This window comes from Oncorhynchus mykiss, chromosome 8, assembly GCF_057628025.1.
Source record: "Oncorhynchus mykiss isolate SJ-2025 chromosome 8, ASM5762802v1, whole genome shotgun sequence".
In the NCBI taxonomy this organism is placed as follows: Eukaryota; Metazoa; Chordata; class Actinopteri; order Salmoniformes; family Salmonidae; genus Oncorhynchus; species Oncorhynchus mykiss.
Genome location: NC_143029.1, coordinates 29,114,511 through 29,132,193, shown reverse-complemented (window position 1 = coordinate 29,132,193; position 17,683 = coordinate 29,114,511). Strand labels below are relative to the sequence as shown.

Here is a 17,683-nt window from a genome sequence, read left to right as displayed (position 1 = left end):
CTTACTGGGAATTTCTCGTTCATGGGAAATAATTGCAATCCCCAATCCCTATCACGAGTGGGGTTCATCGGGTTACCCACGCCTCTCGGCGAAGGTGGATAGATTATCTTGGCAAAGGAAAAATGCTCACTAACAGGGATGTAAACAAATTTGTGGACAACATTTTAGAGAAATAAGCTTTCTGTGCACATGGATCATTTCTGGGATCTTTTATTTCAGCTCATGAAACATGGACCAACATTTTACTTTTATATTTTTGCTCAGTGTAGATACAACCCAAGCCTAATTGGAAGTAATAAAAACTAGGAAGTTTACAAGTAATTCAATACGGAAATAAAGGCTATTTGGAAAGCGCACAATGGCTGCCTAAGTTGAAACTTAGGTCGATGATGGTGGGAGTGGTTTTGCGGAATGGAATAACCGGAGTTTGCAGACTATAAATATAATTCTATTGGTTTCTGAGCATCTATTTATTAGACAAAGACAACTAGAGCAACATATAGCAGAGAGTTTCAATATTACCAGAACCCTACAGACAGGTTATATAGAGCTCTGAAAATGACTGTCCATAATTTATTGTATTAGTTATTTGAGGGATCCTACTAGAAAACATCAGAGAAGCTCATCACTAAAAACAGTCAAGACTTAAAATGACACTTAAACTGTGTAGGAAATCACTAAATACTTCATAATAACAACCCAAATGTTAAAAGTGGTAGAGTTGTCCTACAAAATATGCAAAAATTGCCCAGGCAGAGATTTTTTTCAACCAACAAGACCACAATGAGACAAGAGCTTTCTGCATGCAACTCAGCATTCTGGATAAAGCCACAAATGCCAAGAGCACTTTCAGCCTATTGATTCATTTAGTGGGTTGGAGAGGAGGCGACGGCTAGAGAAGGGATGGGAAGGGGGATGAGGGACAATGAGGACCAGACAGTAAGGGAAAATGGGCGGTTGGAAACCCCAGGTGGGACAATGCTGCCGGGCCATAGAACAAAGGAAAAAATCTGTTCCAGTTCTGGTTAAGAATGTCATTTGGAGGAAAAAAACATGTTGCCAAGGACAACAAAACACATCCCACTTTCATTTCCCTCTACATTTTCTCTCTCTGTTGAAAGGAGGCAGAGGTCAGGCAAAAAGTATTTTTGGATCTGTAGGGACCTTCAGCAGAATGAATACTTCACAGGGAAACCAATATTTTAAAATATGCTACATTTTGGAAGTCTTATAAATCATTGCTATGCCTGGGCAAAGTGCTGGGGAAGTGTAAGTTGCCTGTCCTGCAACTGTAAGTTGAACACCTTCATATTATGCTGCACTACACATTCCCTTCTTAGAAAGCCAGTATGCATTTGATTCAGCAGTGATACAGTGCCTTGCGAAAGTATTCGGCCCCCTTGAACTTTGTGACCTTTTGCCACATTTCAGGCTTCAAACATAAAGATATAAAACTGTATTTTTTTGTGAAGAATCAACAACAAGTGGGACACAATCATGAAGTGGAACGACATTTATTGGATATTTCAAACTTTTTTAGTAAAATCAAAAACTGAAAAATTGGGCGTGCAAAATTATTCAGCCCCTTTACTTTCAGTGCAGCAAACTCTCTCCAGAAGTTCAGTGAGGATCTCTGAATGATCCAATGTTGACCTAAATGACTAATGATGATAAATACAATCCACGTGTGTGTAATCAAGTCTCCGTATAAATGCACCTGCACTGTGATAGTCTCAGAGGTCCGTTAAAAGCGCAGAGAGCATCATGAAGAACAAGGAACACACCAGGCAGGTCCGAGATACTGTTGTGAAGAAGTTTAAAGCCAGATTTGGATACAAAAAGATTTCCCAAGCTTTAAACATCCCAAGGAGCACTGTGCAAGCGATAATATTGAAATGGAAGGAGTATCAGACCACTGCAAATCTACCAAGACCTGGCCGTCCCTCTAAACTTTCAGCTCATACAAGGAGAAGACTGATCAAAGATGCAGCCAAGAGGCCCATGATCACTCTGGATGAACTGCAGAGATCTACAGCTGAGGTGGGAGACTCTGTCCATAGGACAACAATCAGTCGTATATTGCACAAATCTGGCCTTTATGGAAGAGTGGCAAGAAGAAAGCCATTTCTTAAAGATATCCCTAAAAAGTGTCGTTTAAAGTTTGCCACAAGCCACCTGGGAGACACACCAAACATGTGGAAGAAGGTGCTCTGGTCAGATGAAACCAAAATTGAACTTTTTGGCAACAATGCAAAACGTTGTGTTTGGCGTAAAAGCAACACAGCTCATCACCCTGAACACACCATCCCCACTGTCAAACATGGTGGTGGCAGCATCATGGTTTGGGCCTGCTTTTCTTCAGCAGGGACAGGGAAGATGGTTAAAATTGATGGGAAGATGGATGGAGCCAAATACAGGACCATTCTGGAAGAAAACCTGATGGAGTCTGCAAAAGACCTGAGACTGGGACGGAGATTTGTCTTCCAACAAGACAATGATCCAAAACATAAAGCAAAATCTACAATGGAATGGTTCAAAAATAAACATATCCAGGTGTTAGAATGGCCAAGTCAAAGTCCAGACCTGAATCCAATCGAGAATCTGTGGAAAGAACTGAAAACTGCTGTTCACAAATGCTCTCCATCCAACCTCACTGAGCTCGAGCTGTTTTGCAAGGAGGAATGGGAAAAAATGTCAGTCTCTCGATGTGCAAAACTGATAGAGACATACCCCAAGCGACTTACAGCTGTAATCGCAGCAAAAGGTGGCGCTACAAAGTATTAACTTAAGGGGGCTGAATAATTTTGCACGCCCAATTTTTCAGTTTTTGATTTGTTTAAAAAGTTTGTAATATCCAATAAATGTCGTTCCACTTCATGATTGTGTCCCACTTGTTGTTGATTCTTCACAAAAAAATACAGTTTTATATCTTTATGTTTGAAGCCTGAAATGTGGCAAAAGGTCACAAAGTTCAAGGGGGCCGAATACTTTCGCAAGGCACTGTACATCTACCAAACATCCATCTATCTATCTATTTATAACAAAGAGCATAAACACATATATATTAGTTACCAATATAAAAAGACAAATGTATTATGTCACTTTCACCCTTGCTGTCAGTTGAAGGACCAACTGCTGTTTAAGAGGCTCTTGGAGGGAGCACATTATAGTATCATAGCTGGCTGGCCTGGCAGGGGATGAAGAGATGGGTGTTGCTCTTTGGGCCAGTTGCAACTGCTTCCTCATTAGCACCATTTTCTCTGTCAGTGCTTGGTAATCTAATCGTCAAGTAATTTACTTCTAAACTGGTTGCACTTGGCTCTGAGTGAATTAATTCTCTCAATAGGCGGTGAACTTCCTTTCATCTGCGCAACATCAGGATTACCCTCAAACAACTTTCCCAAAGAAAAACTCTCACTTAAACAAGGAGTCTGTTTTCTGTGCTTGCGTTTCATATGCAAGTCCCAAGTGGAATTCTGCAGAAGTCTACTTTGAGGAAATCATAATATGTAAATACAGGTCTACTTCTCCATTCGGATAACTTAAATGTATATTCTTCTTGTCCGGCTATTAGTTCTAGTGAAATAATGGACTAAGGGGACTTTCACACCAAATTGATTTGGAGCGGTATTTCTATACTCTGGCCTGTTTTCCCCCTTTGGTTCATTTGGACTGGTGTGAACACTATCCTCACTAGGAGTGCACAAAAAAACATGGTTCGCTCAAAAAGGGTGGTCTCGGTCCGATTCCACCAAACACAGGAAAAGAACCAGAGGCGCAGAGTATTATTGGTTGTTTTACTGCAAGCATTTAATGAAATGCACGCAATACCATAACTTGACATCTCTGAAACATTCTGTGAGTAGCAGAGCATTTATGAGTGCATCTGATGCGGATTAGGGGAAACATGGACTACACCAGGGATATAGGCTACTGAATATAACCTATTAACGTGGCAGTTAAGGGGGATTATTACGCTGTTTACTCCCGCATGCTGTTGGAAGACCAAAGCGAAAGTAATATGAACCTTGTGACATTTTAGTTCGTGTGACATTTGGCAATGTGAAACCAACGGGAACAAAATAAATGTAATGCAATTTAATTTAATAAATAACCAAGCTATGACTCAAACTAGGCCTATAGCTCAGAACTGTGTGTGAAAAATACCTAAGTGGTCACTCAGTAATAGTGGACTAATAAGTGGTTTTGGTGACCAATACCATCTGCAGTTCACCCACTATTGCTTTTCAAATAGACCAGTAGTCTACTAATGACTAGGTCATAGACCCCCAAAAAAATCAACAAAGGACACAAGAGAAGCACACCCACCTCCATTGAGAGGGAGAAGGACTTCTGTTCCACATATAAAAGAAAGGATGTGACCTCTGGCTTGTTTACTGAGATGCACTGCTGGTCAAACTGAGAGAATCGGACCCCGCTGGTATAGGATTACTGAGGCCCAACAAGACGACAAATGGCCTGATTTAGCCCATGTGTGCCTCCCCCATTGTCTGTTTTCGAGGCAAACTGACTTCCAAAAATAGAATGGAAGGGGCCTGGTTAGAGCAAAAGAGAAAGTGCATAAGAGGCTGGTCATTGGCACTGAAGGAAATCTCCCCAGAGCTGAAAAGGAGCAACATCCTAATATGTGTTAGCAGGGTTTTTTCTGCATCTTAAACTGTCTTTGTGTTCAAACAGTAAAATAATAAAACATTTGTTTTATCATTTTTGGGATGGAAAAATGTTTTCAGTGTAAACATAAACCAGATACAAAGTACGTAGAAAAGATAACAAACCTATACAGAGCTTGACATTAACGCCTGTCCCTAACAACAGGACAAGTAAAACCATTTTTTTTTAAATAGGTCGGACAATAATCTAGATTTAAGTAATCCGAATGGACAAATGAAAAAATAGATCACAATATCAAACAACTACTGGATCAGAGGCGCCAACGTGTTAAAAGTATAGGTGATATTCATATTGGCTACAGACTCATGTCAAAACCGATGCTGACATGAGGGAGGCAACATAAAATGTAGCCAAACTTTAATGAGACTTTTAAATTACATAAATATGGCCTAAACACCAGTCATGTTTGAAAAATGTAATAAAGGATTATTAACATCTAACGGCTTGATTCTGTCGACATACCTACTCGAGCCACTGAACACGGGAGAGTAACGGACAGTGCCTGTTGCGCACTGCACATCATCCACCTTGAATCAGAGCGGAGGCGGTCAGCATTGTAAAACTATTTAACCATAAACTTAATGGTTTAAAACCTGGATGTTATACATGTCATTTATGCAGCAGGTCTTACCTTTTTAGGTAAGCCTAGCCAAAATACGATCATGGAAATGCTAAGGGAATTCTTTCATAAACACTTCATATGTCATGAAAAACAATACTTTTTTCCATGGGTTTTCAAAAATCTACATTATTTTATTGTCCAACAGCCAAAGGCATATTCCTACTCATATTAGTACCCCGTGCTAGTTGATGCATCTTTAGATCTTCCCTTTTAATTTATAAAGATATTTTCATCTGTCACAAGAAACCGCTCGCTCCATTTGTATTTTGGAGCCTACAGCTATGTGCGCATTGTTGAGCTGATATGAAAAAATACAACTTAACATTTTAATCTAAACGGTCTGATCTGTTGCATCAGCCTCATTGCTTTTTAAAATGTTTTAGTGTGCAGTGGTTGTATGAATTTTGGATCGGTCATCCCAGAACTGTCCCAGTATTGGGACAAGCTTAAATTCAAGCTCAGAGGAAATTATTTTATATTTTGCTGTGATTGTAATGTTGCAATATTTCATAGGCTACCAAGGGTGGCCAACCATTCTCCAGGAGAGCTTTAAAAGGGGCAGTGTTGTATTTTGAGACAGGCTTGAATATGCAAAAAAGCCAATAAGCAGAGTATAGTCTACATTTGTCTGATTCTCTACAGTAAAAAAAGTAATACATTTTATTTTGTAAAGTGGTTCCTTTCATCATAGAATTATGTCAAAATGTTGTTACAGAAAAAGGTTGGGCAATATCCAGATATTCATACCGTTTCTGTACCATGCCGGGGTATACAATATTACCGAATATGCACAACACGGGAAACTCAGCTAGCAAGTTAGCAAGCCAAATGCATAACTGGAGGCCTGAGCTGGATATAATTTGATACATCTTAGATTTCAGTAATAAGCAGTGGCATAGCACGCACCCCCCGAGATAGGCTATTGAAATACCCCGGTATAAAAGAGTATATCGCCTAAGCCTATTACAGACCTTTTTTTAGCTTTTGGACAAGTAACAAAATCAGGGGCCTCCCGAGTGGTGCAGCGGTCTAAGGTTTCGGAAGAAGCATGGCTCTTGGCCTCTCCCGAGTCCGTGCGGGAGTTGCAGCGATGGGACAAGACTAACTACCAATTGGATATCACAAAGTTAATGTCAAGCCCTGCTATATATTTTTTTAATAAGTTCATATTTCAGAACTCACAATCACCTAAATAAAAGCTAATCAGGTAGAATCTAAAATGTAAAACAATTAAGCATTCAGGAGTATTTGTCATGGCATGAGGCCCACATTGGTTTTGATTTAATGTTAGAGTAACTCAAATTACATAAACCATGGCAAAATATGTAGAATTGCAGGAAATTGGCTTTGATTAGCCTACATAAAAATATATTTAATGAGGCCAAATCCCGTGAGAGGATATCAAGGAAGGAAATGTCCCCTCAAAAACAGTGTACCTCCATAAACAAAATGGGAAATGAGGGCATAGCATACTGGCAGTGGCTACATGTCTTAAAACAAGTGAGCAACTCCAACTGTACAGGGTGTAAAACAATGACCAACTAACTACAAGTTATGATTTTCTCATGCCAATGTTGCCTTTTGTATGTCCTTTTTGCTACAATCAGATGTTAATAAAATTCATTTTCACAAGAACCATTCCTACACAGCACAAACAGAAGTCTTAACAGACTGAAACTACTATCAGTCCAGTACAACACCAGTGGAGTGGGAAACAAATTAACCTGGCAGATTCAGTTAAGTGATGTGCCAACGGGAGGGGAAAGAGGTACGTGGCAGGCCACCTGATGATTGCTGGGACCTCAAACGACAGATCAGCCTAAACTTAATGACAGTTACATTTCGAAGGTGACCGTTTCTGTTCAGGCCTAGCCCATTTCTTTGGCACATGATGATTGATGGCCCTTTTGGCATTAAAAATGTAGTGCCACGTTTCCTATTACCACTTGTATATGATTTTTCGGAAACATTTGTCCATGTTGGTTTAAACGTTGACATTGAGTAGAGGCCTACACATGCAGTAGAGGACAACTGAAGTGAGATAGGGAATTTGACACTTTAATGAGAACAAACTGTCTCGCAAGTGTCTCTGTATTGCTAGATAATGGAAAAACTTCAATTTACTATGGGTCGTAATACGACCTCTTTCCAACTGGCAATATGTTCGCCAAGGACGCGCTATAAAAAAAATTAAATCACATTAATGAGCCCACCAGTCCGACATCTTTTCACATTATACGGCAGGCATAATAACAGAAATGCCTCCAACATCTATCAGAATGTATGAGACTTTAAAAGCATCTAAAATCAGATCATGGTGTTTAATATAGAGGGGAGGGAGGACACTTCATGTTTATTTTTGTCCTAAGACACTAAAAAGGTGCTTGTTTTAAATATGTAGGGTGAACGTATCAGATCGCTGCAGCAATCTGGATGACTATGAAGCCCATGACGTGATGCATTCCAATTTGCTCAAGCACATAGAAGTCCATCAAGGTCCAGAATGCATGACTATAAAGCACAGTTTAATGATGTTCTAAAATAAATATGTCGAAGAGATACATTTCCAAGAACAAAACGTTTACTTTGGGCACTTTTTGTAACCTAATCTACAAACAACTTTTGCTGATATTGAAGCCTACCTGATATATGCTCACACACACTATAATTTAGTTGTCTTAGGCAAATCAAAGCAAAACGTTTTGTTTCCAGTAATAAAAAACAGAGGGGTTGCATGACCAGACTCTCAGGATGCCCCTTCCCCATCGCTAAACAACCTTACATGCTACTTTAAGCACAATGTTTTTTGCATAGCTGATGCTTCCCCCTCTCTTCCAGTTTTCATTCACCCCAGTGCGATGATCAGACATATTTGTCCTTGTCCATGTTGTACAAACTTCTGTCGATTGTAACTAACCACACAAATCGAATTTACCACCCACACACATCGTGGCCTATATGCGGAAGACTGATCACTTGAATTGACGGGCATGTTGTCAAACTCCAGTTACGGAACAGTATCTGGCAAATTTCAATAATGTGCCTTCCATCAAATCATGCGGTGTTGCCTAATTACTGAGAAGTGACATAACAGTTGTATGTTATTTATGATAAAGTGTAGATTGCATTGGGGTAAAAACAATGTGTAGACAGGGCTAGTGACGCTCTGCCATTTCTCAGAATGGTGTTATATATATATATATATATATATATATAAATAAATAATAGCACAGTTTAATGTTACTATTAGACTAAAGAAAAGAGGAAATGTCTTGTGAGATTTTAGGATGTTTGTGCTCATGTGCTGAATGGTCAAATGTTTTTGCTCATGCAGACAAACCTCAACAGCAAGCACCACTATGTGCTTAGATTGAAACAAAATACAGGTAGGCTTACTCACACAATCGACTAACATTTGTTCACAAAACAGTGGTTACACATGAAGGGAGGGTGAGCAGCAGCTACGTAAAAACATTTTTGTTTTGTAAAGTAACATGCACAGAACATTATATGGTTGTTAAGTTATGAGGAAGCAGCGTCCTGTGGGGCAGGAAATAGTGGTTTGATCTGGACCCCCAACCTCTGCCAATACATTTGTTACCCCAAATGAAATGTCCTTGACAAACATGGCTTGAAAATGCATTCCGAGTTGGTCGAGAGCCCACAAGCAATTCATACTGGTACGAGTATTGTTCCCCCGAGGGGGAAATAGCAGGTATGGCAATAGCAGGTAGGACCAATGATGATTCCAGATTCACCAGGAGATTCCAAACTCTACTTACTTACCCCCAAGTCGGACCTTAAAATGCACCTTTACCCATAGCCCAGCCCATGTTCACCATAGCCATAAAACTAGTGGCACACTAGTTTGTGGACTTCCTTTTTATATTTGTAGGACAGAAATGTATGCTCCACTGTAGCACACAAACAAGGATAGACATAGCCCACTCCCTACCATGTTAAACCCTCATGCTTCGGTCATGCTTCTCTGTAAAGCACACCAGCTCTCAGCTCTGCTTCCTCTCAAAACAGCTTTGAGAAAAAGAAAATGCACCAAGCTGCTGTAATCCTTCAAAATGGACAAATGTGCTGTGACACAAGATAACGGTTAATACGCCAATCACTGTGATTAACCATGGTGTTACAAAAGCAATTTTTATGCTAAAACAATGCTTCCTGGGCAGCACAGCCACAAACGTACAAGAAGGCTTCTGGGAATACTCTAGAGTCAAAAAGCTGAATCAGGGAAATGGGGCCAGTGGAGGGAGATTGTGCACTTGAGGCCAGAAGGGAAGGTCGAGATTGGAATGAATGCATGCGGTAGCTGTCAGCCACTTATGACACTGGTTAAATTACCTTTTTATTAGCATCCGATGACTTTCTATGTTTTCAGAAAAAAATACTGACTCATTTGAGAGGAATGGGTGCTGGCTGGGGTGCCCTTCTCTTGCAGAGCTGTGACGAATCGATATCAAAAAGCATTTGTATTCTACAGCTCGCTCTAGAACACAAAATGAGAGACAGTACCAGTCAAAAGTTGACATCTAGATGTGATTCAAGAGGTAGGATTCATATAGGCACAATGGAAGCCTAAACTACACTACCAGTCAAAAGTTTTAGAACACCTACTCATTCAAGGATATTTCTTCATTTCTACATTGTAGAATAATAGTGAAGACATCAAAACTAGGAACTAACACATATGGAAACATATAGTAACCAACAAAGAGTTAAATCTAAATATACTGTATATTTGAGATTCTTCAAAGTAGCCATCCTTTTCCTTGACAGCTTTACACACTTTTGGCATTCTCTCAACCAGCTTCATGAGGTTGAAGTCTGGAGTTGTGTTGGGTCATTGTCCTGTTGAAAAACAAATGAGAGTCCCACTAAGCGCAAACAAGATGGGATGGCGTATCACTGCAGAATGCTGTGGTAGCCATGCTGGTTAAGTGTGCCCTGAACTCTAAAGAAATCACAGGCAGTGTCACAAGCAAAGCACCCCCACACCATAACACCTCCTTCTCCATGCTTCACGGCGGGAACTACACCTACTCTGCGTCTCACAAAGACACGACAGTTGGAACCAAAAAATCTCAAATTTGGACTCATCAGACCAAAGAACAGATTTCCACCCGTCTAAATGTCCATTGCTCGTGTTTCTTGGCGCAAGCAAGTCTCTTCTTATTGGTGTCCTTTAGTTGTGGTTTCTTTGCAGCAATTCAACCATGAAGGCGTGATCTAAACGTGAATCGATTCTCAATTGCGGTACGGTTCTAGAAACATAAATCCCTTTACACATCAAAATAATTTCACAAATGCAAGCATCAGGCTCAAAATGGCCAGAAACAAAGACCGTTCTTCTGAAACTCATCAGTCTATTCTTGTTCTGAGAAATTGTCGCTATTCCATGCGAGAAATTGCCAAGAAATTGAACATCTCATACAACGCTCTAGATCTAATTTGTATTAAACACATGACAATGATTTTGAGATACGAAGACACTTATAAAATAAATTAAGACTGTTCCAAGGAAATGTGCATATGAAAATCATAACTGACACGTAGATCGGTAGAAATTGTAAGATAAATTGGCACTACAAATGGGAAAGGTTGCCGACCCCTGCCGTAGCCTATTACCAGCAACTTCAGGAGCGTAATGGCAGAATCTGTAAAGGCCAGCAGCAGCGGGAGGTGGTGGTTCAGGAAAAGTTTTTTTCTTCTGGTTAGGCTCTCTGGCTCCCTCGAGTCATTTGAACCCTCCTGTCTCAGCCTCCAGTATTTATGCTGCAATAGTGTGTGTCGGGGGGGCTAGGGTCAGTTTGTTATATCTGAAGTATTTCTCCTGTCTTATCCGGTGTCCTATGTGAATTTAAGTATGCTCTCTCTAATTCTCTCTTTCTTTCTCTCAGGGACCTGAGCCCTAGGACCATGCCTCAGGACAACCTGGTCTGATGGCTCCTTGCTGTCCCCAGTCCACCTGGTCGTGTTGCTGCTCCAGTATCAACTGTTCTGCCTGCGGCAATGGAACCCTGACCTGTTCACTGGACGTGCTACCTGTCCCAGACCTGCTGTTTTCAACACTCTAGAGACAGCAGGAGAGGTAGAGATACTCTGAATGATTGGCTATGAAAAGCCAACTGGCATTTACTCCTGAGGTGCTGACCTGTTGCACCCTCTACAACCACTGTGATTATTACTATTTGACTCTGCAGGTAATCTATGAACATTTGAACATCTTGGCCATGTTCTGTTATAATCTCCACCCGGCACAGCCAGAAGAGGACTGGCCACCCCTCATAGCCTGGTTCCTCTCTAGGTTCCTTCCTAGGTTCTGGCCTTTCTAGGGAGTTTTTCCAAGCCACTGTGCTTCTACACCTGCATTGCTTGCTGTTTGGGGTTTTAGGCTGGGTTTCTGTACAGCACTTTGTGACATCAGCTGATGTAAGAAGGGCTTTATAAATACATTTGATTGATTGATTTGTGTGTCTTAATTATTTAATCACCATGTGCTTAAAGCATCAGACAAGCTCAGTAGCCTACATATAGTTGATTTTATTCAAATACAGTGTGTCTATCTATAAAAATAAACATTTGAAAATGTAGACCATTCCATTGGTCGAAAGAACAGATCGACTAAGAATGTTTTTTTGTCGGGGACAGCCCTAATGCTGGGTGAGCAGTCTTCTGTTCCAGCCCAGCACTAACACACCTATTTCAACTTATCAAACCTAATGAGTTGATAATAATGTGTATTATTGCTGGGCTGGAATAGAAGTCTGTTCACTCAGTAGATCTGGGAGTGGAGCAAGGTTGGCCACCTCTGGGATGGACTTGTTTGTTCACCCAAAATTAAGCTTTAATAATAATAATAATAATAATAATAATAATAATAGCCTACTTACTAAGATGTCTAACATCTATAAATAAGTTAAATTATTTGTACATTTTGAAATTATATTTTAATTATTCAAGATGAACTAGTGTCAATGTTCATTAATCACAAATCCCAATTCAAAAATACAAAGGTATGAGATGTCTCTTAATTTGTCTGTGTTTCTGTGTTGCTTTCTCAAATGAGAAAGTTGAGAGCTACCCAATCGGTTTTCTTTGATTGTCGCTCTCTCAGGATATCAGCCATGTGAAACCATTTTGCAGCTTATCATAATGGCATGCGTCACCAATGCAGCCACAAGCCTACAGTATAATGGCATAACAGGCCTAATGGGCATGTGCAATCTATATGCCCCTTGTCATTGTACATCTGAAGCAGAGAATAGCTCAACGCACACATAATTTGCATATTGATGAGCTAGCTATACGTTCTCAATTTAAAATCATACCAGTAGATAATGTATACGAGGCTAACCCTGAGCCAGATTTTCTACATGATATTTCTGACATGACATTGTTTAGTGCAAATCCAACCTTGTATTCTAGGTACTGTACATGAAAATAACGAGCTGGCAATTTGTATGCTAATTCAAAATATCAAAAAGGAAAATAATGTTGCATGGGGAGCATTGTAATTCTACCTTGTTTATTTGCTGAAAATGGTTTTAGAACATAGAATATAGAGACAAAATCAGAAGGTCAACGGCATGGAGGAGGATTGCAGAGATATTGGTGTTGATGGCTAAAGAGATTTGCACAGCCACAACTCCCTTTACCCAAAGTACCCATTCATGTGCATGTAGGCCCATGTATTTTACAGAGAGTGAGCTATAATCATCAATGTCATGACAAGAAGTATAAAGAAGGAGCCATAAGCCTTATTATAAACTGAGTTGTTCAAGCCCTAAATGGTGATTGGCTGACAGCAGTGGTATATCAGACCACACACCCCCAGGCCTGATTGCTTAAATATATGAAAATCCTAATGTTAAATTACCATTATCCAATTGGTAGCATATTACATGATAAATTCATGCTTAGTGTATAATTTACAATGGTATAATGCATGTAACTGGGATTTCAATTCTTGGGCGGGAAAATTTCACAATATAATTTACTCAGCACATTTAAAAATGGTGGCTTTGATCACAGTTTTGAGGTTTAGGTTGCTTGGTGTTTATAGCTAGCTAGCAGCACATGCAAACATTCTTGTGCAAATCTCTCTTCACCCACCATCAACTCCAACAATATCTGGAATCCTTCACCATGGCCTTATGATTTTGTCTCTGTATTCTAGCAAAGCAAAATTATATAGAATTGGAAAACCAGACACAGCAATGATTGGATTTCTTCCATATTTTTTTGGTTGTGCTTGCCCGGAACTAATGACAGGCGGAACCGTTTCATGAACAGAAGATTTTCAAGCAAACATCTGCTCCTTAACTGATTGGTTAACGCAGTGGCCACGTGCACTTTGGACTATGGCTGCAGTCCAAATTAAAAGTAGACTGCCCTTGGCCCTAAATTATCAGCCCTTGAATGACGTTTTACATAGCTACATTAAATGTCCCTTGACCAAGCGAGGGAGAGTGATGATCGGAGGCAACGTCCTTGGTGGAAAGCTTGAAGTTGAGCTTAACAACAACCAACCTAAAGCTATTAATACAACGTTAGTGAGTTGAACCTCGCACTTAAAATGGCAATCAAACTGCATTCAGTTTCGACGGGGATTCCTCCAAGGGAAAGTAGCTATTGCAAGGGCTGAGGGGGTGAACATAACGTGTTTGGACTGCAGCCTTTAGCTCTGCCTGCAGGGTTCGCGACGCTCAGTTCCCACAACCCTCTGGGCATGGGGGCGGAACTTCGACTGGGGAATTCGGAAGTGGTGGAAACCCTACATTAATATTCAGACCAAGCATCGCGGCTCTTAACAAAACTCCCCCTTACAGAAGACGCCTTTGTCCAATGACTTGTGTAATGGAACTGAGCGTCATGATCAAAGGCTCCCCCCAAATTATCACTCAAATATCTTCTGTAAATGGCATGCAAGTAGCCTACTTCGTCGCAAACTCTCGCTTTTGTAACAAATGTTTGATTCTACTATATCATGGGGTGTAAGGGCAGATAGTAACGAGAAGAGGAAGGTAGAAAAGTCGATACAAAAATGCATAACCCATGGTATGATGGTCACGTGATACCTAACCTCTAACTAATTTAGTTACCAAAACATGACGAAACCCTCAACTTAACGTTATAGTTTCATTTTAGTTTCACAACAAATGAAAGTACAGGTTGACCAATAAACTAGAATAAAAAAGTACATTGCTAACCTGGTTAGCTTGGTGACGTTGTCTGGCTAGCAACGTAACATGATCTCTATGGTAGCTAGCAACCAACTTCAATCCCACTTCTGTCTAGAAAGTCGCTTTAACCAAATATTTTTGAATTTTAACACAGATTGCTATGAGGCTGTAACGCGTTAGCTAACTAACGTTAACGCTTAATTGTCCTTTAACGTTACAGTACTCCGCTAGTCTAGGCTTGCATTGTCCACTTCAAAGTGATAACTTAGTTAGCGAAGGTAACGTTAGTTGGTCTATGGGGCAAACTATCTGAGTCGGTTAACGTTAGCTTACGTTAAAAGTTAGGTAGCTACTGTAGTTAGGCTACCTAGCTAGCGCTGTTGATCATTTTTCCAACTAACGTTCGTTAGTTACCGTTACAGGTAACCAGCTAACGTTAGTGATTCACTTGCTAACGTCAAATCATAGCTAGCTAACGATAGAAACGTTATATAGCTAGCTAACGTTTGTTAGCTGCGCGACCAAGAACGTTGGGACGGTTAAGTTAGCTAGCTTCGTGCTAACGCTAACTACCCGTGGTTTGTCGCTGTCGATGATGTTGCAATTACTAACGATGGGATATGAAGCAACGTTAGTTATCTAGCTAATGCAAGTACAATTGAATATAGCTAGCTATTTAGACATAGCTATGAACTCCACATAAGTGTAAGCAAACCTACCTCATAGGGTCAAGTATGATTTTGCAGCCCTCTTCCTCGTACGGTATGATTTGACTTCGTAGACTATTCGTTTGGGTTGCTACTTTAGCTAACTGTCCCCACGGTGGTGTGCAAGTTTAGCTAGCTAAAGCAACACAACCCAAAAACATAAATGTAGTCCTCGCGCACTCGAGTGTCAACTGTGGAGCGTTGGTTTCTGGTATTCCGTTTTCCACTGTTTAAAATGGGTAAACTAGACTTGTCTTTTTGCTAACAGTGGGCTACTCCGCTTTGGAGTGTCAGGTTCCACGTTATACTGCAAAATCCATTGGCCAAAAGGTACACTGACCCTGGTTGGTGTCAACTGCACGACACTTTGCTGATTGTTTGGTTTGTGGACGTGTAGCCGAGGCACAGTGTCAATGGTAGCTGTGGCCAAATGGAAAACTCCAGTGTTGCACATTCTGGTTAGACAGGTGATGTTGGTCGCGTGCTCCCACTAGCTTCAAGATAACCTCATTGCACTTTAATTCTTCATTTGACTAGACTTTATGTTGCATATTGCTGCCTTTCACTGTTTGGAAAGTGCATAGCACATTTGCCCACAAAAGAAATTGGGGGAATGAAATTGCACCGCCATCTAACCCTATATATATTCACCACTACCCCCAACACACCTTCCCACTACTTTGGCCCCAACATAACCTACTCCAGCCCGTCAGCCTGGGAGGCTGGATCCCATTCTCCCCAAAATCCCTGTTCTTTTAAACTAAAATCTCTGATACCCAAAAAACTTCTCTGCTGCCGTGGTGGATCCACGCAGGGCTACGGTTCAGAAGGTTGAGGGTTCGCCGACCATCACAGACGAGCTCACTCTTCCTGCCTGTTTCATCAAATCTAATTTTATTTGTCACATGTGCCGAATACAACAAGTGTAGACTTTACCGTAAAATGCTTCCTTACAAGCCCTTAACCAACAGTGCAGTTCAAGAAGAAGAAAATATTTACCAAGTAGACTCAATTAAAAAAGTAATAATAAAAGTAACACAATGAAAATAACAAGGCTATATAAAGGAGGCACCAGTTACCGAGTTAGTGTGCGGGGGGTACAGGCTAGTTGAGGTAATCTGTACATGTAGGTGGGGGCGAAGTGACTATGCATAGGTAACAAACAAATAGCAAGTGTACAAAAGGGAGGGGGGTCAATGTAAATTGTCCGGGTGGCGATTTTATCAATTGTTCAGCAGTCTTATGGCTTGGGGGTAGAAGCTGTTGAGGAGCCTTTTGGTCCCAGACTTGGCAACTGCAACATGTTGGATAAAGCAATTTCTCGCTCCTACACCCTCATTTTTCTTATTGTTAATATTACTATTATTATTATTATGATCATCATTATAATAACTCATGTCATTGTCATTAGTAGGCTTAGTATAGCAGCCTTGTATAACCAACATCGAGCTGTAGGCCTAAGAGTGCGTCCTGTTTAGCTGTCTTTATACTGTAACTTAGGCCTATATTTCAATGTAGCCTATAGGACACTGTGTCAATAAATCAATCATTAATTAATTCCTCATCCATGCTTTGAAATGCCATCAAGCATTTTCTTAAATGAAATAACAAAGGGAGCCTTGAATAATTAGCCTAAACAATAAATAAACTGCTAGCAATTTAATTCACGAATGCATGCAACAGTTTTTAGTCTTTGCATTAATAAAGGCTTTACAATATTTTTTCGTTAGAACAGATTCTCTGGTACACTTTTCTGGTATACTTTATTTCATGTCATTTAAACTGTTCCAAATGGTCTAATTTGGGGGGATTGTAAGCTTCCACAACTAAGTCAAAAGTCTTACACATATCAGACTTCCCCTTTCCCTCCTGAGAAACCAGTAAACTAATTTTGAGTTTATTTGTCATGTCCTCTGCATCCATTATGCTGTCACGTGTTATGGTGTTCAGAGTTTGTTATGACCAATTTATTGATGTGATTATGATATGCCTGACTTAGGCCCTATTGTTCACGTGATCCTATCCTTTTTAATTAATGGTATTAATCATCGACATAATAAAGATGGCAGATGTGAGTCATTTTTTTTACAAGGACTACAGTTGCATAGGCCTGCATGATGCAAACATGCATAAAGCAACCTCAACCCTCTGAGTTCTATTGTCTATCAGTTGTTGTCTATGTATCTGGGTAGAGGAAATCCCCCTCCTAATCTAGTCTAAATATCATTTATATGAACAAATATAAGGTAGCTGCAGTTTGACAGGGTTTTCATCCCCCCAGGGCCAGGAGTTTTTTTCAGGAGATTTTTAAAACTTGATTAGGAAAAACTGGTCCCATCATGGGCCATATAAAACAGTTTTTACAACTGATTAATCACTGTCATACCTTACAGGATCCAGTGTTTTCCTAGTTAGGTTAACATATAAGGAAAAACTCCAGACCCTAAGGGGTAAATATTGCCCCA

The 17,683-nt window shown here is 40.2% G+C and overlaps 1 protein-coding gene across 1 annotated transcript in view; it reads right to left on the bottom strand.

Moving 5' to 3' along the window:
- The window catches only part of btbd7 (BTB domain containing 7), a 110,898-nt gene extending 95,100 nt beyond the window's left edge, over positions 1–15,798 (bottom strand). The window contains exon 1 of the mRNA XM_036985231.2: positions 15,231–15,798. The gene's annotated coding sequence lies outside the window, so the exon portion shown is untranslated. The remainder of the gene's footprint in view (positions 1–15,230) is intronic.
- Between the last annotated feature and the right edge of the window lie 1,885 nt (positions 15,799–17,683).